General features: G+C 42.6%; 1 protein-coding gene and 1 pseudogene across 2 annotated transcripts in view; one reads left to right on the top strand and one right to left on the bottom strand.

Moving 5' to 3' along the window:
- LOC138374961 (zinc finger protein 480-like) overlaps window positions 1-23078 on the bottom strand; it is a 240769-nt gene that overhangs the window by 186220 nt on the left and 31471 nt on the right. The window lies entirely within an intron of this gene.
- Window positions 1893-22071, top strand: LOC138374889 (uncharacterized; annotated as a pseudogene).

The following is a 23078-nucleotide window of genomic DNA, read 5'->3' as shown; positions in this document are numbered from 1 at the left end:
ATTGCATAATACAAAATAATCTACCTTGTAAAGATCCCAAATTCTATTCTGGCAATGCAACTTTTAAAACCTGCAGGTATAGCTTGTATTCATCTGTGTGCCGTGCGAGGACATTCTGCTCATTTTACGCCGATAAAATGTTAAATATGCTAAGTTTCCTATGTGAGCATGATCATATTTAAATTTATTGCCATCGCTACGTGAATGAAACTTTCCACAAATAATGATGTTAGAAAAAAACATACTTCTCAGTACATGTGAACTCATGGATACTGCCATAAAATTATTGCTGGTAGAAATGAAGATATTTAAAATTTGATAATCAAGTTTTCCTTTCTTCAAGGTGCTTATGAAGGAGAATAGCCTACCTGCCATACACTCTTAGAAACACTGCAAAATTATCCTCTAGGGGAAAATAAATGCAGATGCCTTTGTTCTCCATACGTAACAGGACATTGAGAAAGATAAAAGAAAGACCTAAAATACATTACCATTTTGAAATAAAAAGTGTGATTTCAGAATGCACCTAAAGTCAATTTGAAATTACAGTATATTTAGAAATTATTGACATAACAATATTGTGATGTCAATAAAGTTTATCTCAAAAGTATTTCACGTTAACTTATCTTCAGTGGAATAACATAACAAGTGTACCAAGTGTAAGGAAGAACTAATTAATAACTACTTTAAAAGGTTATTGCTTTTTTAAAAGCAACAATTGGTGACCTAACTTCTTACTGGATTTAGGTTTCCATGCCTTGCACCTCAGGTGTGGTCTCTATGAAAGTCTCGAACTGAGCACAGGGTTGAATCCCTTCGGAGTAAATCGGGAATAGAAAAGCAAAGGATTCCCATTCTGTTCTGTTGGGCATCAGCATGAAATTGCACATTCTGCCGACCCAGAGATTTGCATTTCACATTCTAGCTTGCATCCCCTTCACAGTCAAGTCTAGGGCTTTCTAATTAAATTGCTAACATTAATTTATTTTTATTTTTATTTTCTTGAGACAGAGTCTCACTCTGTTGCCAAGGCTAGAGTGCAGTGGCGTCAGCCAGGCTCACAGCAACCTCAAACTCTTGGGCTCAAGAGATCCTCCTGCCTCAGCCTCCCAAGTAGCTGGGACTACAGGCATGCGCCGCCGTGCCCGCCTAATTTTGTCTATATGTATTTTTAGTTGTCCAGATCATTTCTTTCTATTTTTAGTAGAGACGGATCTCGCTCTTGCTCAGGCTTAGTCTGGAACTCCTGAGCTGAAAGGCTCCACCCTCACTGGCCTCCCAGAGTGCTAGGATTACCTAGCCTCCGTGCCTACCGTGCCTGGCCTGCTAACATTAATTTGAATGTTAAGAACTTTCCTGGATGAAATCACAACCCACGTGGATCCCGCCAGAGGGATCCCAGCTCTCAGTCCCCTGAGCTGCTTCAGCCTCCCTGTTAGGTCCTCCAACCTCCAAAGCCTTGCTAGGCGGAGGGACGCTCAGGCCCCGCCCACAGCCCGCCAGGCCCCGACCATGCACTCGCCGGCGGGTCCAGGCCTGGGCTGTCCTCCGGGCGCAGTGTTCTGTGGACCTGGAGGCGGATCGCTTGGAGTAATTGTAACGTGGCTGCGCCTGAGTTTCCTTTTGTCTATGTTAAGACTTAAACCTGGGCTTCGCAGTCTTCTTGCGCTTCCATACCTGGGATCTGGGGGTTCCTACAGACCTTAGATCCGCACACCATTCCCTTCAGCCCAAGCAAATCAGACGTCGCCCCGGGTGCGAGGGTCGCGTCCATTGGAAAAAATCTCTCTGAGGCTTTTCCTGCCCCCAGTCTTTCTGCCTTCAGGCCACGTAGACGCCTCCTTTAGCACCGGTTCCCAGCTTAAAACCCGTTACTGACCTCTCCGCCCTCCATGCAAAGTCCTCACCCCCGAGGTGGATTCAGGCTCTTCCGGTTCCCCAAGCCTCGCCCTTCTGGGCCCCTGGAGGGCAGCGCCGCAGTCCCGGTCCTGGAGAAGCCGCGTCCTTTCTCTGGTCCGGGGATTCTGCAGACCCCCTCCTCACCCTTCCCTTCCTCCTTGGGTCGGGCCCTTCTGTTCCCCAGGGTTCTTAGGAGTCACCCCTTCCTCAGATTCCGCATTGGGGGAGGTGACCGTGGTCCTTTCTTGAGACAGCCAGTGTTGTTGTGTCCCAAATAACGCCCCACGGGGAAATGCTGCTCTTCTTGGAGTTGGACATCTTACTCCATTCCCCTCCCTTTGACTGCGTGGGCAAAGGGGATCAGGAGAGAGAGAGACTGAGAGGAAACAGAAAAACAGAATGCGAAGAAGAAAAGAATGCACAGTCGAGGATGGGTGAAGGATTTACAAAGAGACAGTAAGTGAAAGAAGAATGTGGGAAAGTAGCAGGGGGAGAAGAGCTTGATCTCCCCAGAGATGAATTTCAACAAAATAAGGACAGGGGTAGCAAAGGGGGAGGCACCTCAGACAGAGAGTGCGGGGGAGACAGCGGCATGGTGCTGGGACAACAAGAGGGGGCACCTGGTGACAAGGAGAGCAAGGGGGAACCACAGGAGGGAGGAAGCCTAGGGACCTGGGGGTGGCAGAGAGTGGGAACAAGGGGGTGTTACAGGGAAGAGGGAGTTTACCAGGGAGAGCAGAGGGGGAGCAGAGACAGGGAAGAAAGAGGCAGAAATATGTGGATATTGGGGACAATGAAAAGACTGGGGAAAAAGGAACAAGAGGTGAAAGAAGTTTCCAGAATGGAGCAAGACAGGCAGAAGAGAAGGAATAAGAGAGAGGGAAGAAGAGGAGAAAGAGCAGAAAAGGAGAGGGGCTGAAACTCAGGGGGGAAACACAGAAAAGAAAAAAAAAGGAGCTTGAGCAAGAAGATGAGATTGAGAGATATGTACAGAATGAGAGAGGGATGTACCCAATAATGGAAAAAGTGGGAGGACTCTGGGGCCAGATGAGTGGTAAGATGATTGATTATGATGGTTAAGTAGTGACCTGTTCATTTCTCTCTATATAATATAATACATTTTTGTTTAAATGGTTCAGATGAGAATGAGAATTGCCAACTTCCTCCTTCCAAGGTTGGTGCATTTTATAATTATGGCAGCAGAGGTTAGCTTCCACCTGAAATCCATATTCAGCCAGAGGAAAGTGACTTTACTCATTCAATCATGGGTAATCTCTTTCCTTTTCCTGGGATGGGGTAGGGTATGGGGAGTGAAGTGGGGAAGAAGTGATGGAGTCTCTTACCACAGGGTGCTTTTAAAAAAAGGTTTTTTTTGGTAGAGGTAGGGGTCTTGCTATGTTGCCCAGGCTGGTCTTGAACTCCTGGACTCATGCAATTCTCCCATGTTAGCCTCTCAAAGTGCTGGGATTACAGGCATGAGCCCACATGGTGCCTTTCAAAAGGAACATTGAAAATGGCTTTATGCTCTTTTTGTAATGGATTTCCATTCTTTTCTAATTCTTTTTCATTTCATTAATTGTTTTTTGAAGCTTGACATGATTTTTGGTTTATTCAATTTGTATTTCTCTCTATATAATTACTCCTGAAATAGGGTTGGTAGTATCCTATAATCAGCTTACATCATTGTTTTCAAAAGTACATATTTTCATATTTCTTTCTTTGACCCAAGAATTCATTAATTTTTTTTAAGAATTTCAAAATTGTTTCTCTTTGAATAAGTTGTGTCCAGTTTATGTATTTATTTTACCTTCTATTCTTTCCATGATGACATTTTTTTTTTAAAGACATAGGGTTTGGTCCTGTTGTCCATGCTGGAAAGTGACATAATCATAGCACACTGCAGCCTCCAACTCCTGGGCTCAAATGATGTTGCTGTCTCCTATCCTCTAGAGTCTCTGAGATTATAGGTGTTAGCCACCACACCTGGCTAGTCTTTATCATATATTAGAAACATTCTTTGGTACCTAATATATAATTTTAGATTGTTTCAATGTGTACTTCGTAAAGATATCAATGACCCATTTTTAACCTTAACATCAAAACCTAGTTGAAGTAGCTAGTCTGTTATTCAGTTTTCTTCCCTCATGTCATCTGTTAAAAATAGTTAGGTGTGAACTCCTAAATAGATGTTCCCCTCAAGTCCCTCCGGTCCATCATGTCTCTGCAATGGTGGAAGGATGGGTTGGATTGACTTGGAAGCTTGTTCCAACAGAGCCCATGCATTGATGAAGAAAAAAATTTGCTCAGACCCGACTGTTTTAAACACCCATAGGTAGGTGTTCACAGTTGTGTATTTTCTCAGTATATTACTGTGATCTCTGGTAGAGAGTAATTAAATGTTTGGGATCAATGATATCAGAACCTTGAAAGAGAAGCTTCTTTTGCTGAGACATGTGAAAGATGGTCCTGGAGTTTTCTAGAGGAGGTGTGATAGAGACCAACCCATACATTGGCCCTTCCAGGCCCACATCAGGATTCAGGTACATCATCTTCTCACTCAACCCAGACCTTGTCATGATAACTTGGTGAAACTTCTCTGAGCCTCAGTGAGCCCACCTGCAACGTGGAGATGAGGGACTTTACCAGAAAACCTCAGTGTGATTGACATGGACCCCTGAAGTGACTGGCCAAATAGAGTAGTGTCTGTGTGTGGCTTTTGTTTCGGGAGGGACGTGTCCCTAGTTTTAATTAAAATTTTACGTGAGACCCAGTCCTTCAAAAATGAAAAAAGAAATTAAAAACAAAGGGACTAGAATGGCAGAATCAGGAACTTAGAGACAGAGAAACCTTCTTCAGAGGTCTTTCTCTGCTTTAGAGTTATCATATCTAAATCTAAAAGCAGGTCATGTCCATCTCTGGCATTGAACCCTCCACTGGCTTCCCATATTCCTCAGGACAACATCCAGGCTCCTCAAAGTGAAGGTTGTCCCAGAAGGTGGACCAGTATGACTACATGGCATTCCTATTCATTCATTTTCTCACTACATGTGGAGCCTGGCTTTTCTGTCTGCGACAGGGATTAAAATGGTAAACCAACAGAATATACTACTGTACTTTGTTTGTTTATACACACACAAATGTATACATATAGATATAGATAGATACAGATTTTTTTTTTTTTTTTTTGAGATGGGGTCTTGCTATATCCTGCCCAGGCTGGGCTATTCAATTACTAATAGTCATATAAGACAAATGCCCCAATCCAAAGCACTGATGTAATCATTCCCCTGGGACTCCCTACTTCCTTGCTTCCTCCTGACATCACCACCTCATCCACCTCTGCCTACCCTGTTTCTGTCCCTGTGGCTGATCACAGCCTGGAGAAAACAGACACCCAGATTGACTTATCTCACTTCTCTTTCCTGCCTGCATTTTGCTATTTGTCGATTCCACAGCTTTTCTCTTGGTCCCCTCAACAGCCCAACTCCTCTTTTATCTTTTTCCTAGGAGCCCTTTGTTTTTCCTCCTTTGAGCCTCCAGAAGCAAGAGAAGAGATCTCCTACCGGCCCAGCCCCCTGCCTCAGGGCCTGGGGTCTCTGCTCAGTAGTGACTGGTAATGGTCTGTCCCTGCTCCTGGCTCTTGCTGGCCCTGCAATTGTGCCCCACTTGCCACCCCACTAGCAGTCTCAGGATGGTGTGGCATCCTTCCTCCACGGTGTCACCAATATTTACTTCAAGGGAATTATTTTGATCAAAGTACCCAGATGGTGGTATTGTCCATTAAGACACACACACACACAAGCACACACACACACAAAATGAGGCTTTTCCCCCCTCCATTCTTCCATCTTTAATACAAAAATTGTCCATGAAATACGTATTTATCTTTAGTAAGATAAAGACCCTTCTTCTATGTTCCATTTAAAAGCTAAAAACTTGCTTGTATTGTGTGTTCAATTCTTGCCTTCAATTCTCTCCTCACCCCATCCAGTCAAGCTTTCTCATCCACTATTCCACTGATATTTTAGTTTTCAGAGTCACCAGTGATATCCCCATTTCTAAACCAGTATTTAGTTTTCTGTCCTTTTTTCTTTTTCTCCTGTTCACAACACTTTGCACAGTGGTCTCTCCCTCATTTTTTTTTTCCTTACCTAAAGGATGTCCCACTGACCTTCAAAAGTCTATTTGATTTAATTTTCTTGTCGCCTCCCTGATCACTTTACACTTTCTTCTTCTGGTGTGTCCTGAACTCCGTGTTCTCTGACTGTGGGAGTGACCCACCACTTAGTCCCTGAACCTCTTCTCATCTCAGTCCACACCCACTGCCTTTCCTTCTCGTGTCATCTCGTGGTTGAAACCCCACTGACATGTCAACATTTCCCTTGCAGACCTCTCCCCTGAACTGTGGAATCCTGTGTCCAGTTGTGTCCTCAGCTCTCTGCTGGGCGGTCTAACAGGCGTCTCCTCCTTCGTATGTCCAAAAGGGACTTTCTGAACTCCCCCAAACGTGTTCCCCTTTAGTTCCCACATCTCAGGTGACAGTGACCCTGTACTTCCTGGGGCTTAGCTGAACTTATCAGCATGTATTTAAATATTTAAGATAATTACATTATTTGTAAGTGTTGTAGTTTGTAATATAAAGAAAAAATCACATGTTCACTTGATATGGGTGAGGGTATACATAGTTTCCAAAATTCTCTTGAGATGTGGGAGAGAACTATTTGCAGACCTGGGCCCTCCCTGCTCTGCTCTTCCAGGACATTCCTGGCCTCATCTCCTGCCATGGTGTCAACCTAGCTCACAGCAACCTCAAACTCTTGGATTCAAGTGATCCTCCTGCCTGAGCCTCCTGAGTAGCTGGAACTACAGGCATGTGCCACCAATTTTTTTTTTTTGTACTTTTAGTAGAGACAGGGGTCTCGCTTTTGCTCAGGCTGGTCTTGAACTCCTGAGCTCAAGCGATCCTCCTGGCTCAGCCTCCCAGAGTCCTAGGATTACAGGCGTGAGGCACTGGGCCCAGCCTGGGGTAGAACTTCTTTGTCATTAGAGAGAATGGAGCCATAGTCTCGTTCTACGTATTGTTATTACATATAACGTTTCTTTTATTTGAGATACCACATGATGTGCATATTTGTTTTATTGTGAATCCCTAGATAACAGTTCACTTAGGCACTAAGATGCAGAGCATCCCCTGTCCTGTCAAGCCTTCCACCCTCCCTGTCATCTCAATAGGGAGCCACTGTTTTTAGTTCTGTGGCAAGAGGCAGCCCAAGCCCTGTTGAAATGTGTTTATACGTTGTTACTGAGATTTAAAATACATTCTTCAGTGAATATTTTGTTGTGATATTTTATCCTGCAAGTTTTGAAAACTTACCTGTTGTCATGTTAGGAAACAGGAGAGTTTGCTCCTTTACATCCTCTGTGGAGCATTCTCTGAAGACAGATGGGTCTTTTATAATTTTCCACTGATACAAATAATACCACACTGGCTGCCTCTGAGCATGCCAACCTCACTACAGATATCAAAGGAATCCTCCAGCTTGGGCAACGGAAAGAGCGATTGACTCTTTTAGGTTGGTGCATTTCCTATTTTGCTAGATTGGGGAAAATTCTGTCTCCAGTGTCAGCTACAAAGGTGCCTTCTCCCATCAATACCAAATGAGATTTCTCACTCATTTAAGCAAAACTTACTACCATGATCTTTTTATATTTGGGTTATATAGGAAAATGGCAACCCTTAATAATGTACATTTTCTAATTATTTGGGAGTCTGAGTAGGTTTTATTGTTTCGTGTATATGTATATATAAAATGAATTATAATACTTTGTTCAAATCTGTTTTCTTATATTTTAAGAACTATTTTATTCTCTAGTTTAATTCTTTTTAAATATGCTGGTATTGTTTTTTAGCTTATATGCTTTTTTTTTAGTGTGAAACAGAAATCTTCTTTCTCATGCTCCCTTTTTTTGTTTGTTTATCTTGCTTTGATAGGCCTTGTTTAGTGCATGATTACAAAATCCTGTGTTTTATTTAGATCTAATGTTTCATTGTTTACAATTTTGTTTACATCTCTCTATAATTTTGATTTATATTTTTTTCTAGAAACAGGGTCTTGTTCCATCACCCAGGCGAGAGTGCAATGGTGTGATCATAGCTCAATGCAACCTCAAACTCCTGGGATCAAGTGATCCTCCTGCCTCAGTCTCCCAAGTAGCTGGGAATACAGGCAGGCACCCCCACACCTGACTAATTTTTTCTATTCTTAGTAGAGTTGGGGTCTCACTGTTCTTGCTCAGGCTGGTCTAGAACTCCTGGTCTCAAGCGATTCTCCCACCGTGGCTTCCCAAAGTGCTAGGATTACAGGTGTGAGCCACCATGCCTGGCCCATTTTTAATATAACTCAAAGTTTTTATTCAATTTAACAGTTACATGGACCCCTGGCTTTGGATACTACAGCCACATGTTTCAACAATTAATGATGTCTCTTGTATGTGACAGGAACAGACACCATACAGCCAAAATCAATACTCCTGGCCCTTCAACACCATTCAAAAACCAAAATATAGGGGAAAGTTTGTTAGAATTATTATTAGTTTAAATTTTGTTATGTTGCATTTTTCAAATGTAACATACATATTTGTTATTTTTTAAATTTTGCTTGATGTTGTAATATGTGGGTGACAATGTTGAAGTTTACTCCAACTCTATAATCCCAGGAAATAGTGAAGGTTAGAGAACAACTGCAACCCAAGTCCCTGCTCCACCAACGCTTAGTTTTCCTGGAAACAGCTCCTGCACAGAACCATCACACTTCCTACAGCACTTCATTAAGTCTAACAAAAGCCCCCTGGTTTCTATAGGAAAAAGCCAGATAAAGATCCTCCAAATTCCCATTCTTTGTCTTATCAAGGAATACTGAATTGTTTGTCCCCACTGACCAATGGGAACAATGCTGGTTAACTTGACTTAATAAAACTTTAGTTAAGCTTCAGTCCTTCTGGCAGACCCCTGAACTTTAAAGCACCCTTGGTCATTGAAATTCAGAACAACTTCTCCTCCTTGAGAGCCCCTCCCTGGAGTTGACCCCAGGATAAAACATTTGATGAGTACCAGTAGGTGATGCCAGGGGCTCATCCACTGCCCCACACCTGGTGCTTTCTAGCCTTGTTTATTTCTCCATATATTAAAAAAAGTGCTTTTCTGTGTGAATACTGGATATTTTCAGATCATGTTGAAGTATTCTCCCTATTGCAATAATCCTTTTGAATAAAATGTCTCCTAAGTCTGAATTTGTTTTTTGACAGAGGTAAATATTTTCATTATTCCATCTGTGTTAGAATATGTACATTCTCCTTTTTTGAGGCACAGGCTAAAATATATACTCAATAGGTAAAATTAATTTCTGGTTGAAAAAATTTTTGAATCCTTAATAATTTGGGTCTCTTTTATATAGTGATATTACAGGGAGGCATATGTCAAAATCTTCCTGTGACTGAGGAGATATATTTTATTTCTTGTGAATGTGTTCATAGTGTTGCCTTGAAAATTTCAGAAGCAACACAACTCCCATATACAGTTGGCCCTCTGTATCTGTGTGCTCTGCATCTGTGGATTCAACCAAACATGGATCAAAAATATTAAAATATGTATACATATAAAACAACAAAAAATAATACAAATAAAAAACAATATAGTATAACTATTTACATAGCATTTATATTATATCAGGTATTATAAGTCATCTAGAGATGACTTAAAGTAAACAGGAGGACATGCAGTATGTCATAGGCAAACAATATGCCATTATATAAAAAGGACTTACATGTCCTTGGATTTTAGTATCAGGGAGTCCTAGAACCAATCCCCCATGAATACCGAGAGAATTGTACAAAATAGATTCTTGACTTTAAGCTATAAATCAGCATCTCACTTACTGTTCTCAGTTTAACAAAAAGCTCCAAAATCAACTTATCTCCTTCATTGGGATCATGGAAGTCTATGCTGAAACTTCTTTCTTGGCAATCTAGGTACTTAGCAATATTGCATAATACAGAATAGTCTACCTTGTAGAAACCCCAAAATCTATCCCAGACACTGCATCTTTTGAAAATGTGTTGACATATCTTCTTGTATTCATCTGTGTGCCATAGCAGGACATTCAGCTCATTTTAATCTGCCAATATGCTAAACATGCTAATTTTCCTATGTAAACATGATTATATTTCAATGGATTACCACTTCTCCATGGATCAAACCTTCCACAAATCCAGATATGAGAGAAAAACACACCTCCGGGCCAGGTGCGGTGGCTCACGCCTGTAATCCTAGCACTCTGGGAGGCCGAGGCGGGAGAATCACTCAAGGTCAGGAGTTTGAGACCAGCCTGAGCAAGAGCGAGACCCCATCTCTCTTAAAAATAGAAAGAAATTATCTGGCCAACTAAAAATATATATAGAAAAAATTAGCCAGGCATGGTGGCGCATGCCTGTAGTCCCAGTGACTCGGGAGGCTGAGGCAGAAGGATCTCTTGAGCCCAGGAGTTTGAGGTTGCTGTGAGCTAGGCTGACACCACAGCACTCTAGCCTGGGCAACAGAGCGAGACTCTGTCTCAAAAAAAAAAAGAAAAGAAAAACATACTTCCTATTACATGTCAAGTCACAGATATTGTCATTCAATTATTGATGGTAGACATGAGGCTATTTAAAATTTGATAATCTTGTTTTTAACCTGCCTAACAAATACCCTTAGAAATTTTGCAAAATTGTTCTTTAGTTTAAAATAAATCCAATGTCTTCTGAAGACTACTTTACAGGCTTTGTTATCCAACTTGACAGAACATCTAGAAACAGAAAACCAAAAAAGACCTAAAATAGATTACAAATTTTAAGTAAAAAGTATGTTTTCTAATTGTGTTTAGGGTGCATGTAAAGTGAATCTGGAACTACAGTATGTATAGAAATTACCGACATAAGCATATGATGATGTCAATAATGTTTATTTCAGATTAAGTCATCTGAAGTGTGGAATACAGTAACAAGTATAAAGAAGAGCTATGTAATTTATATTTATTTTTAAAAAGTTTTTCCTTTTTTAAAAGCAACATTCGGTGACCTAACTTTTCACTAGCATTAGTGCTGCACACCCCAGATGTTGTCCATATGAAAATCTCATGAACTGCTTCACTCAGCTCTAGCTCCAGGGGCCTTCTACCTATTTCTCAAGCAAACACATCAACAAAGCATAATCTAGTCCAGACCTCTTCCCTTGCCATTCCCACTCCCTGGAACTTGTTTCCCTTAGATATCCATTTAGATTAGTGGGAGAGAAGGAAGACAGAGAAAAGGAAGTATAAATATGCTCATGTTATAACTTCTTAATATGTAGTAGCTAGATCCTATCTAAAGAAATAGAATATTAAGTATATTTCACAATAAAGGTAACAACTGAAACAAAAAGAAAAATAAATCTCAGAAACTGAGCACAGGGTGGACTCCCTCCGGAGTGAATGGAGAATAGAAATGGAAAGGATTTCCATTCTGTTCTGTTGGGCATCAGCATGCAATGGCACATTCCGCCCAGGCAGCGTTTTGCATTTCACATTCTAGTTTGCACCCCCTTCACAGGGCGTGTGTAATTAAACAGCGAAAGTTAATTTTCATAGCAGGAACTGTCCTGAATGCAATCATCGCCCCACGTGGACCCCGCCACAGAGCTCCCAGTTCCCAGACGGCTGAGCAGCTTCGGCTTCACTGACAGATCTTGCCTGTAAAACCCAGAAAACAGAGACGCCCCCAGGAGCGAGCGGGAGAGAAGCGCGGGCCCCGCCCAGACCACGCGCACCCGCGCGGGCCCCGCCCAGGCCTGGCCTCTCCTGCGCGCGCAGTTTCCCGCAGACCCGGAAGTGGATGGCGTGGAGCGACAGTCACACCGCTGCGCGTGAGTTTTCCATTGTGTAGGTTAAGTCTGCGATTCGCAGTCCCCCAGCGCTTCCGTATCTGATCACCTGGGTTCCCTACAGGCCTTAAAATCCCCTCAGCGCTCCCTTCAGCCTAAGTAAATTCGGACGTCGCCAGGAACGTCCGGGGTCATTTACCTTTTGTTAAAACGGCTCAGAGATTGGTCCTGTCCCTGTTCCTACCTGCAGGGCATGCACACACCTCCTTTCGCCCCGTATTCTTCCTTAAAACGCTTTACTGGCTTCTTCACCCGCTCCTCGCTTTGTAAAGTCCTCACCTGCCGAGTGGATTCGCCACCTTTTCGTCCCCCAAGCCTCGCCCTTGTCGGTCCCTGGAGGGCAGCGCCGCAGCCGCAAGCCTGGGGAAGCCGCGTCTTCTCTCTGGTTTTGGGATTCTTCACACCCCACCCTTTTCCTAATCCACGCCAGCACTTTGTCCTTGTGTTGGGCCTTTCTGTTTCCTAGGCTTCTCCTTCACAGCCACCACATCACCCCAGCATGGCGGGGGCGGGTGTGCGAGTTGGTTGTGTGCTTTGGAACTCATTGTTCTTCCTTCCCAAATGCCACTGTGCTCTTCCGAAGGCTAGCGTCTTATTCCATCTCTCTCCCTGTGAATTTGTGTCTAAGAGCAAGTGAGAGTAAATAGACAAATTGAGAAAGAGAACGGAAGAATGAGGGAGACCCATGAAGAGATGGCAAAGTAGAGAATGGGGGAGGAATTTGCAGAGACCTTAGAAGTGGAAGAAGCCGAGAAAGTAGGAGAGTAAGAAAAGTAACTAGAAAAAAGTACCGAAGAGCTCGATGTCCGGAGAGATGAAGGACAGCAAAATAGGCAGAGGGGCAGCAAAGGGGGAGGCACCTCTGACAGAGTGGGGAAGGCGACGGATGATTTGGAGCCAGGGCAGGCAGAGCCACATGGTGCTGGGACAAGATGGGGCACCTGGTGACAAAGAGAGCAGAGGGGAACCATAGCAGGGAGGAAGCCTAAGGGACCTGGGATTGCCAGAGAGTGGGGACAAAGGGGTGTCACAGGGAAGAGGGAATTTAACAGGAAGAGCAGAGGGGGAGCAGAGAAGGGGAAGAAAGAGGCAGAAATGAGATTGGGACAATGAAAAGATAGGACAGAAAGAACAACAGCAGGTGAAACGAGTTTCCAGAGTGGAGCAGATCAGCAGTAAGAGAAGGAATAGAGGGAAGAAGGGGAGAAAGAGCAGGAGAGAAGGGGGCACAAAGTGAGGAGCAGAGGCCCAGGGGGAAACACTGAATAGAAAAAAGCTAGAGAGAGAAGGTGGGAATGAGAGAGATGTAGGGAATGAGGGAGGGAAACATAAGGTAATGAAGAAAGAGGGGACCCTGATTTAAGATGAGTGGCCAGTTGATTGGATACAGGTGATTAAGTTATATATTGCTTTCTGCCTTTATAATCTAGTAAATTTAAAATTTGTTTGTTTAAATTATACAGATGAGAATGAAAATTGTAAAACTCCTGTCTATAACACTGGATTGTATAATAATTGGTATCAGAGGCTACCTTCCATTTGCCGCCCCTATTCGGTTGTGCTTCACCCACTTCTCTTTTTTGGGGATGGGGCATTTTGTGGCAGAGTGTATGAGCTGGGAGGAGAAACCACAGTGTCTTTTTTCTTTCCTGTCATAGTCAATACAACAGTGAACTCTCAACATGGAATACTTCACCTCTGGTCACCAAATAATTGGGAATTTCTCCCCACCAACAGCCAATTCTCCAGACACAATTTGGTGGCCTATAATTTACCTCAGTTCTGACACTGTGTACGTGGAGTTAGCATCAGATCCCGCAGGGTTAGTGCTCAATTCCATAAGACTGGTCACACTTCAGATGCCAGGCACGAGTCCCAGGTTGGGACCTGAACTTCTGACCAACGGGCTATAAATTGGGGATTCCTATGACCTCCTCCTCAGCCTGTATTAATTTGTCAGAGCAGCTCACAGAACTTAGGAAAACATTTTACATAGATTTACTCATTTGTTATAAAGAATATTACAAAGGATGCAGAAGAACAGCTGGATATGGAATATTCATTCTAGCAGATTAATCAAACACAGGAGGGGATTTGGAAACCATGATGTTAAGCTGGTCATCCAGAAGCATAGGTGACAACTACTGTGTCCTGCATGTGAAAGGAGGGACAGTCTTGTGCAGCTGAGCCCTTAACCTGTGGGATCGGACACTATCTCCTGAAAGATAAAGTGAGAATTAAGTTAAAGTTTAGGATTTCCAGTCTTCTGGGAACTGGTCAGCGTGGGGAAAACCACACATTTTGGTGACCAGAAGTGAAGTATTCTGTGTTCAGAGGATGAAGAGGAGTAAAAACAGTTTGGGGTTTTGCTACCTCACACAGTAATGGAAAAAACATCTCTAACCAGCTCACCCACCTTCCTCAAGGCCTGTGTTCTCTACGCTGTATTGACTTGGAATGGTCTGTCCCTGCTGTTTTTCTGTTGTCACCTTCATCTCTTACCATTTTCCTCTTCTGTTGTTTCCTGAACACCCTGTTGTCTGAATGTGGAGTGACCCACAGCTTGGTTTTGGGACCTCTTCTCATCGCATCTCATGGTTTACCCCCCACCTACATGTCTCCATTTCCCCTGCAGACCTCTCCCCTGGACTCTGGAATCCTGTGTCTGGTTGTCTTCTCACCTCTCTGCTGGGATGTCTACCAGGCATCTCCCCCCTTCATATGTCCAAAAGGTACTTACTGACTCCTCCAGACGTGTTCCCTGCAGTCCTCACATCTCAGATGAGGGTGACCCTGTACTTCCTGGGGCTTAGCTGTGTCCTATATACATGTATTGAAAATATAGGAAATATTCCATTTTTTCTTAGTGTTTTAATTAATATAAAGAAAAATTACACAGTTAAAATGAGTGTGGAAATACATCATGTACAAAATTCTCTTGAGGTGTGGGAGAGAAATATTTGCAGACCTGGGCCCTCCCTGCTCTGCTCCCCCAGGACCTCTCTGGCCTCTTCTGCTTGTGTCGCCCTTGCTCGCTCTGCTCAAGTCACACAGACCTCTTTCCTTTTCCTGGATCAAGTTTGCTCCTGCCTCAGGGCCTTCATGTGGGCTGTCCCTCTGCCTCTGGCTCTTCAGCTGCAGGTGATAAAAACCCTTCCTTCCCCCAGTGTTTATTCTGATATCAACTTCTTGGTGGAGACTTCTGTGACCTACTCCATTTAACATCCAGAAGCACACATGTGCCCTCCATATTGTGTGTTCTGTGTGTTTTTTTGTTTCTTTTCCTTCTAATGTCTGAATACTGGTGACTACAAGGCCTAGAGCAGAGAGCAGGATCACTGTATGGGGGGGAGGGTGTGTGTGCTGGGCTTGCCCCTCTGAGTGGAGCTCAACCCTGGCTTCACATTACAGTGCTGAGGCATTTTGCAAACACATCTTTTATGCTCCCTTACCAGAGATTTTCATTCAAATAGATTGGGGGCCTGACCTCAGTCATATTTAAAGTTGATTTGGCTCTTTGTCCTCCATTTGTGAGGGCTGAGCTCAGCTGGTGATCTACGCAGGGGTGATGGATCGGGTTTGGTCAGAGCCGAGTCTGTGCCCTGGAGGGAGCTCAGTCCAGTCCAGCTCCCCACTGTTACAGCATGTATGTGTGTGTCTGTGTCTGTGTGTGTATGTGTGTGTGTGCGTGCGTGTGGGGGTTCACCAGGAGGGGAGTGAGGTCTGAAGAAAGTGGTCAACAACTCTCCATTGATCTTCCTGTAGAGTTAGTTTATTGTCCCTCCTTCCCCCCTGGTGCAGTGGGCAGCAGAGGACCATCTTTCCACAGGGTGAGGTCTTGTGTGTGTGGTTGTGGCCCAGGAAGGGGGTGTGTTGATTCTAAACAGTAAACAGCATATTTTTGACATTCAGGATTGACTTCTAAAGAGTTATATTATGTGAGGAAGCAGCCCAGAAGAGGAGGAAGAGGAAAGAAAAGGAGTCAGGAATGGCTCTTACTCAGGTAAAGTGATATTCTCAGTGGGTTGTTCTATGTCTCCGTCCTTTCTGAAATGTCGGGCACTGGCATTGCTGATCTCTGACTCTGATGCATCCCATCTGACACATTTGCTCACACTCACCCATGCCTTTCCTCAGTCCCTCTCATCTCCACTTAGATTCTATGTCACCATGACCCAGTGACATGACCTCGAGAAGAGGCTCCATTGGGCATGGTCCCGGGAAGGGCTTCACACCCAGACATGGGTTGGAGATGGGTGTGGCCATGTGGTGTCAGTGCTGTTGGGCAGCAGGGAGTGTTTGGGGGCCACATCTGGATACAGCATTCTGTAGATCAGGATTAGGGAAGGTGTTCATGGAAGTCACATATTAACATGCACAGTTACCTGCTGAATTCTTCAAAAAGAGATCAGGAAGGGGAAACTTTTTCTGCCTGATTTTATAGTACATTTGTAGTAAATGTCTAACAGAAGAAGATTCCTTAAACCATTCTCAGTACCACCCTCCCTCAGAGAATGTGGAGTTTCTGCAGAGACTCTTGTGAAACGTGTTTTAGATAAAAATGGTTATAATTTTGTTTAGATGTCGGAGCAGAACTTCCGTGTTATCAGAAAAGATGGGCCATATTCTCGCTGCACCAATAGTTATTAAATATCTATTTCTTTGCTTTAAATATCATGTCATGTATATGTTTATTTTAGGGTAAAACTCTACATAAAGATGAGGCTGAGACCCTAAAATGTAAAAAGCATCCTTCTTCCTGTCAGTCTCCCACCATCCCTTCACTGTCACTGGGGAGCCACTGTTGTCAGTTCTGTGGCAGGAGTCAGGGCGAGTGTTATACAGATTTGTTCCACATTGTTAAGAGAGTTTAGAGAAAATTCTTTATTGAATGTTTTATTGTGATACTTGATCCTGCTGGTTGTGAGAATTTATATGTCTTCATGTTATTAAACATGATGGCTTGCTCTTTTGTATCCTTACTGGAACATTCTCTGAAAGAAGACACGTGGATCTTTATAGTTTTTCCCTGTTACAAAGAATTCCGCAGTGTCTGCCACCGTGAATATCTACGTTGTGACAGATACCTGAAGGGTCCTCCAGGTTGGGCAGTTGAAAGAGTAATTGCTACTAATAGGATGAGACATTTCCTGTCTTGGTACATCTGACAGGATCCCCTAACCTCCAACTGCACAGGTACCCTTTCCCACCCAGAATGTGTGAGATTTCTCCCTTATTTAAACAAAACTTGCTACTATGTACTTTTTATATTTTCAAAAAATGAGGCACGTGACAATCCTTTGTATTTCCATTTTCCCATTTCTTCTGAGTGTGTGTAGGTTTCATTATTTTGTGGACATGTATATATAAAGTAGATTTTCATGCTTTGCTTAATTTTTTTTTCATGTGTTACAGGATCTATTTTATATTTTATGGTTTATATTCAGTATATATGCCCCGGTCTTTTTTTTTTTTTTTTTTTTTTAGGTTGTACAGTTTTTAAGTGTGAAACAAATCTTTTATTCTTCATGCCTCCTGTTTTTTGTTGTGCCTTTGCCTGTTTCATTCATATTGACTTGTTTGACCTTGTGTGATTATGAAATACTGTGTTTCATTTGGGTCTAAAGTTTTATTGTTCAAAATTTTGTTTGTATCTCTTTAATTTGAATTTTCACGTATCTTATTGTAGGTATTTTATTTGATTCATTGTAATGTTTCAGTTACAGTATATCTGAAGAGGTTCATGTGTAGTTTTACAAACCCCTCCATTTTCTTTTTCTTTTCAGAATCATGTTGGGTCTCCTTTGACCTGACGTAGTCACATTCATTGAAGTCCCATACATTTGCTTTGTTTTCAGTGGCTCTGGACTGCTCATTATGGGGGTCTTTAATGTCACCATATCTTCCAGTAAGAATTGGGTTTGTGGGTCCTTGATTTCGTCTTTGATATGTCTTTCAGGAAAGTTTGTTTGCTTGTTTATAGCTCAGGAATGTTAGGTGTATTCATATTATTGTGTAAGACATCTCTGGAAAGTTTTCATATTGCAAAACTTACACTGGATACCCAGTAAACACTAATTTTCCCTTTGACCTCCCTGTAGCATTTGTCAAACATCTTTCTATGTTGGGTTTGTCTGCATTGGACTTCTTTAGGTAGGTATTACATATGAATGGAATCACACAGTAGTTGTCCTTTTGTGACTGGTTTATTTCCCTTAGCATAATGTCCTCGAAGTTCATGTATGTTGTAGCATGTGACAGGATTTCCTTCTTTTTTAAGGCTGAATAATATTCCATTGCCTGTATATACTATATTTTCTTGATCCTTTCATCTGTAGATGGGCATGTTGGTTGCTTCCTCTTCTTGGCTACTGTGTATAATGCTGTGATGAGCATGAGTTTGCAAATATCTCTTCAAGAGCCTGCTTTCATTCTTTAATAGATACCCCGCAAATCGGGATTGCTGGATCATGTGGTAGTTCTAATTTTTAATTTTTTGAGGAACGCCCTTGCTGACTTCCACGATGGATGTACCATTTTACGTTTCCACCAATTGTGCACAAGAACTCAGATTTCTGATTTTTCCATGTCCTCCTCAGCATCTGTTATTCTCTCATCTATTAATAAAGGCTAACCTAGTAGGTGTGAGGTGCTCTCTCATTGTGATGTTTATTTGTATTTGTCTCATGATTAGTGGTGATGAGCATCTTTTCATATTTGTATCGGTGATTGGCTTATCATCTTTGGAGTAATGTCTATTTAAGTCCTTTGCTCTTCCTTAAGTGGGTTTTTTATTGTTGAGTTTAGAAGTTCTTTATGTAATCTGGATATGAACTCCTATGAGATATATATGATTTGTGAATCTTTTCTCCCATTCCACAGGTTGCCGTTTCCTACTCTTGATTGATTCCTTTGAGGCGCAGACATTTTTAAGTTAGACATTGTTCCGTTTGGTTTTGCTTTTCTTGCCTGTGCTTTTGGTGTTACATTCCAAGAAATCCTTTTGGAATCCAGTGTTCTGTGGTATTCTTCTGTTGCTAGGTTGTTTAGTGTTTTTACCATGAAAGAGTGTTGAGTTTTGGCCAAGAATTTTTCTTACCAATTGAGATCATCATGTGGTATTTGTCCTTCATTTATTAACGCAGTTTATTGTGTTAATTGCCTTTCTTATTTTGAACCACCCTGTCTCCCATGTGTGAATCCCATTTAGTCTGGTGTATAAACCATTTAATATGTTGTAAAATTTTTTCAATTAAGAAAAGTTATTGGGCCGGGCGCGGTGGCTCACGCCTGTAATCCTAGCACTCTGGGAGGCCGAGGCGGGTGGATCACTTGAGCTCAGGAGTTCGAGACCAGCCTGAGCAAGAGTGAGACCCCGTCTCTACTAAAAATAGAAAGAAATGATTTGGACAGCTAAAAATCTATATAGAAAAAAATTAGCTGGGCATGGTGGCGCATGCCTGTAGTCCCAGCTACTAGGGAGGCTGAGGCAGGAGGATCGCTTAAGCCCAGGAGTTTGAGGTTGCTGTGAGCTAGGCTGATGCCATGGCACTCACTCTAGCCCGGGCAACAGAGCAAGACTCTGTCTCAAAAAAAAAAAGTATGTCATTAAGAGACAGCTCCTTTTATTCAGTTAATTTAAACGTGTATATATGTATACACACACACAAACACACACACACACACACGTATATGCATGAGTGCCTGGACGAGCAAGCCTGTGGCACTTACCAAACACCCACTATAATTTAATCAATAAGTTTTATATTAAACAGTTGAAATTATCTCTTAGTTTTCACGGCCTTAAATTTGGTGTACACTGTCATTAACTGTCATTAACTCACATTAATGAGTTAACTATTAGTAAGAATAGTAATATACAAATGTGATTGCATTTGTATGTGAATACATAATGACCTTTTATGGAGTTCGATGTTGTTATCCTTGAACTTTTAAGTTTTTTTAGTTAGGCAACGGGCTGTCAATTTACTTTTCTAAATTATATCTGTTATTTAAGTGTTTAGTTTTTGAGTTTCAGTTCTGATTCCCAGAAACCTAGGTGCTTGGTCTGCCATTTTTAACTATTTGGTCTGAGGGTGAGTTTCGGAGAGTGTATGTGACATACTTGTCTCCTGGTAAGATGGGACTAGGTCTTCTTGTTGACTACTGTGTTGTTACATGAGTTAGTACATTTAAATCCTGTAGAATAACGTCTCGTCTAAGGGGAATATTCTAAAGCTTCAGTCACTGCTGTTGCTGTCATCATCTTGGTGTTTAGATTCTGACCTTTCTTTGAAGGCATCATGGACATTGTCATCTCTGAGGACACAACTTGTGTTCTAGCTCAGGTGGCTACTGAATATCACTTGGTGTGTTGAAAGTAGTATTAATATCTGCTACTTCCATACTGATAACTGTTGATTTTTTATTTGTGTATTTCTTGTTCATGAAAATGAGAAATCCACACTGATTTAGGAGATATTATTGCTTTTTATGGAAAGCTATGATAAAACAGAATTAGGGTGACACGGTGTGCTTAAAAATACCTTACTCGGATCTGTCACAACACTCATTCCATCAAATCCATCCTTTCGTCTTTCTCCTCTTCTTATTTTATGTAAAGATAAGAAGTCTCCCCTTAACCCCTTGGTAAAATGTGTTTTCATTTCAGAGGCCTTTGACATTCAGGGATGTGGCCATAGAATTCTCTCAGGAGGAGTGGACATACCTGGACCTTGCTCAGAAGGCTTTATACAGGGACGTGATGTTGGAGAATTACAGGAACCTGGTCTCCCTGGGTGAGGATACTTCTCTCCAGAAGTCAGGATCTACCCTGTGTATCTTGATATTTTCCTGATTGATCTTGGGACCCCCTGCATTGCTTGACTGAGATTGAAGCTGTATTGATTTAGAAAAGCAAAGCTTCATAATGTGCCTTACCTGCCCCCTTTGGTTAGATGTTCTGTCCCCTTGGTGATCCCTCAGTGGTGTTTCCACAACTGAAGTGCACATAATACCATATGGCAGACTTTTAAAATACCCAATTGATTCTTTTCTACCCCTGTGCTTTTGATTCAGTAGTTTTTGGAAGAAAGCTAGACATCTCCATCTTACAGTGTTCTTTAAACATTCAGAAGTAAATGTTCAGCGTATGAATTTATGAAATATTTTATTAATCCACCTGTAATGTCCTCTCTCATACCTTAACATGGGGTTGGGATTCTGGAAAAGCACTAGCACATCATCTTTCTTTTTATAAGCAGGAATCTCTCTTTCTGACCTGAATGTTATCTCCATGTTGGAACAAGGGAATGAGCTCTGGACTGTGGAGAGTGAAGTGAAAACAGCAGGAAACGCAGATGGAGGGGAATGGATCAAGGGTGTGAACTCAGGTAAGAGCTCAGGTGGGCACAGCGGAAGCAGCACCATTCATCAATGTGTTAGCAGCTCTCAGCAAGCAAGAGAGTTCTGTGGGAAAACAAATGTGTGAATCCTGTGAGCTCTGAATGAAATCTCTCTTTGCCCCCACTTACCACTGTGTTCCTCACGTGTGTTATAGTGTATCCTTTTGCCCTCTGGGGATCCTGCAGCTCAAACGTGGACAAAGGCAAGATCTTTATCATGATGGACAACACCTTGTCATCTGGCTTCTGTGAACTCTTTGGTCCCCTAACTCTGTGCAGCACAGGGAGGGCCATTTCCAAGGGGTCTCTTTCTCTTATCTTTTCTTCTGTACTTCATTCCATGTGCTGCTCAGTTCCCTGTCCATATAGTCCAGAGCTGTGGCCTCTGTAGTCCTGCTGCCTGGACCTGTTCAGGTTCCACCCTATTACTTTTAACCGGAAGAACTAGTCAGGAGATGGGAAGGCATTGGCTGCTCCTTCTTTGTACCTTGGACCCTGGAAACTGCATGGGGATGTCTCAAGCCCTGTCTGCTTGTTCATATCTGTTTGATATAAGAAAAAGCCATGTGTTTTTCCTACTGTCACAAACCACTCAACACAGAACGCTTCACTTCTGGTCACTAGTGTGTGTGGGGATTTCTCCCCACTAACCCATGGGCTCCTCTCCCAGCCCACTTTTAGGAGGACACCAACTAGGTATCCAGTAATTCAATTCAATTCTCACCCTGTCTATCTAGATTTAGAGTCAGATGCTACGGGCTAAGGGTTGAGTCCTCAGGACTGCCCCCAACTTCAGATGCCAATGACAAGTAGTTGATTGTCACCTGTCCTTATGACCAACTGCATATACTTCAGGCTTCATGATTCTGTTCTTGGGTTTAATTAATTTGCTAGGGTGGCTCACAGAACTCAGGGAAATATATACATTTACTGGCTCATTATTAGAGGATATTTTAAAGGATACACATGAACAGCCAAATGAAGAGATTCACAGGGCAAGACACATGAGAAAGGGGTGGGGTGCTCCAGGTACAGTGTTCCCCAAGCATTTCCATGTGTTCAGCATTGGAAGCTCTCCAACCCTGTAGTTCAGGGATTTTTATGGCAGCCTCTTCACATAGCCTTGATTGATATTAACTCACTCTCCAGCCTCTCTTGCCTTCCTATGAGGTAGTGATTGGGGCTGAAAAATTCCAGGCTTCTAATCATTGGACCAGCCCCCATCCAAGAGACCACAAGAGTTGTCTCTGTTTTTTTTTTTTTTTGAGACAGAGTCTCACTCTCTTGCTCGGGCTAGAGTGCCGTGGCGTCAGCCTAGCTCACAGCAACCTCAAACTTCTGGGCTCAAGCAATCCTTCTGCCTCAGCCTCCTGAGTAGCTGGGACTACAAGCATGTGCCACCATGCCCGGCTAATTTTTTCTGTATGTATTTTTAGTTGTCCATATAATTTCTTTCTATTTTTAGTAGAGATGGGGTCTCACTCTTGCTCACACTGGTCTCGAACTCCGGAGCTCAAACGATCTGCCCTCCTCGGCCTCCCAGAGTGCTAGGATTACAGGCTTGAGCCACCGCGCCCGGCCTAATTTTTGTATTTCTGACCACTCCAATTTCCACAAGACCCCCTTACCAACCACACTACTGTCACTGTGTAAGTAAAGACAGTTGCTCACCATTGGAAAACTTTTGCAGGACACTGCCTAAATGAATATGTGCCCTGGGTGATGAGTGACATACCATTATCTGTAAAGGATGACTGAGTAATTCTATTAACAACAAAGCTTAGATCTGTATCCCTTGAAATATTCTTTCCTATACTCCT

This window comes from Eulemur rufifrons, chromosome 24 (assembly GCF_041146395.1).
Source record: "Eulemur rufifrons isolate Redbay chromosome 24, OSU_ERuf_1, whole genome shotgun sequence".
Lineage (NCBI taxonomy): Eukaryota > Metazoa > Chordata > Mammalia > Primates > Lemuridae > Eulemur > Eulemur rufifrons.
The sequence above is the reverse complement of the archived record's forward strand: the minus strand, read 5'-3'. Positions and strand labels throughout refer to the sequence as shown.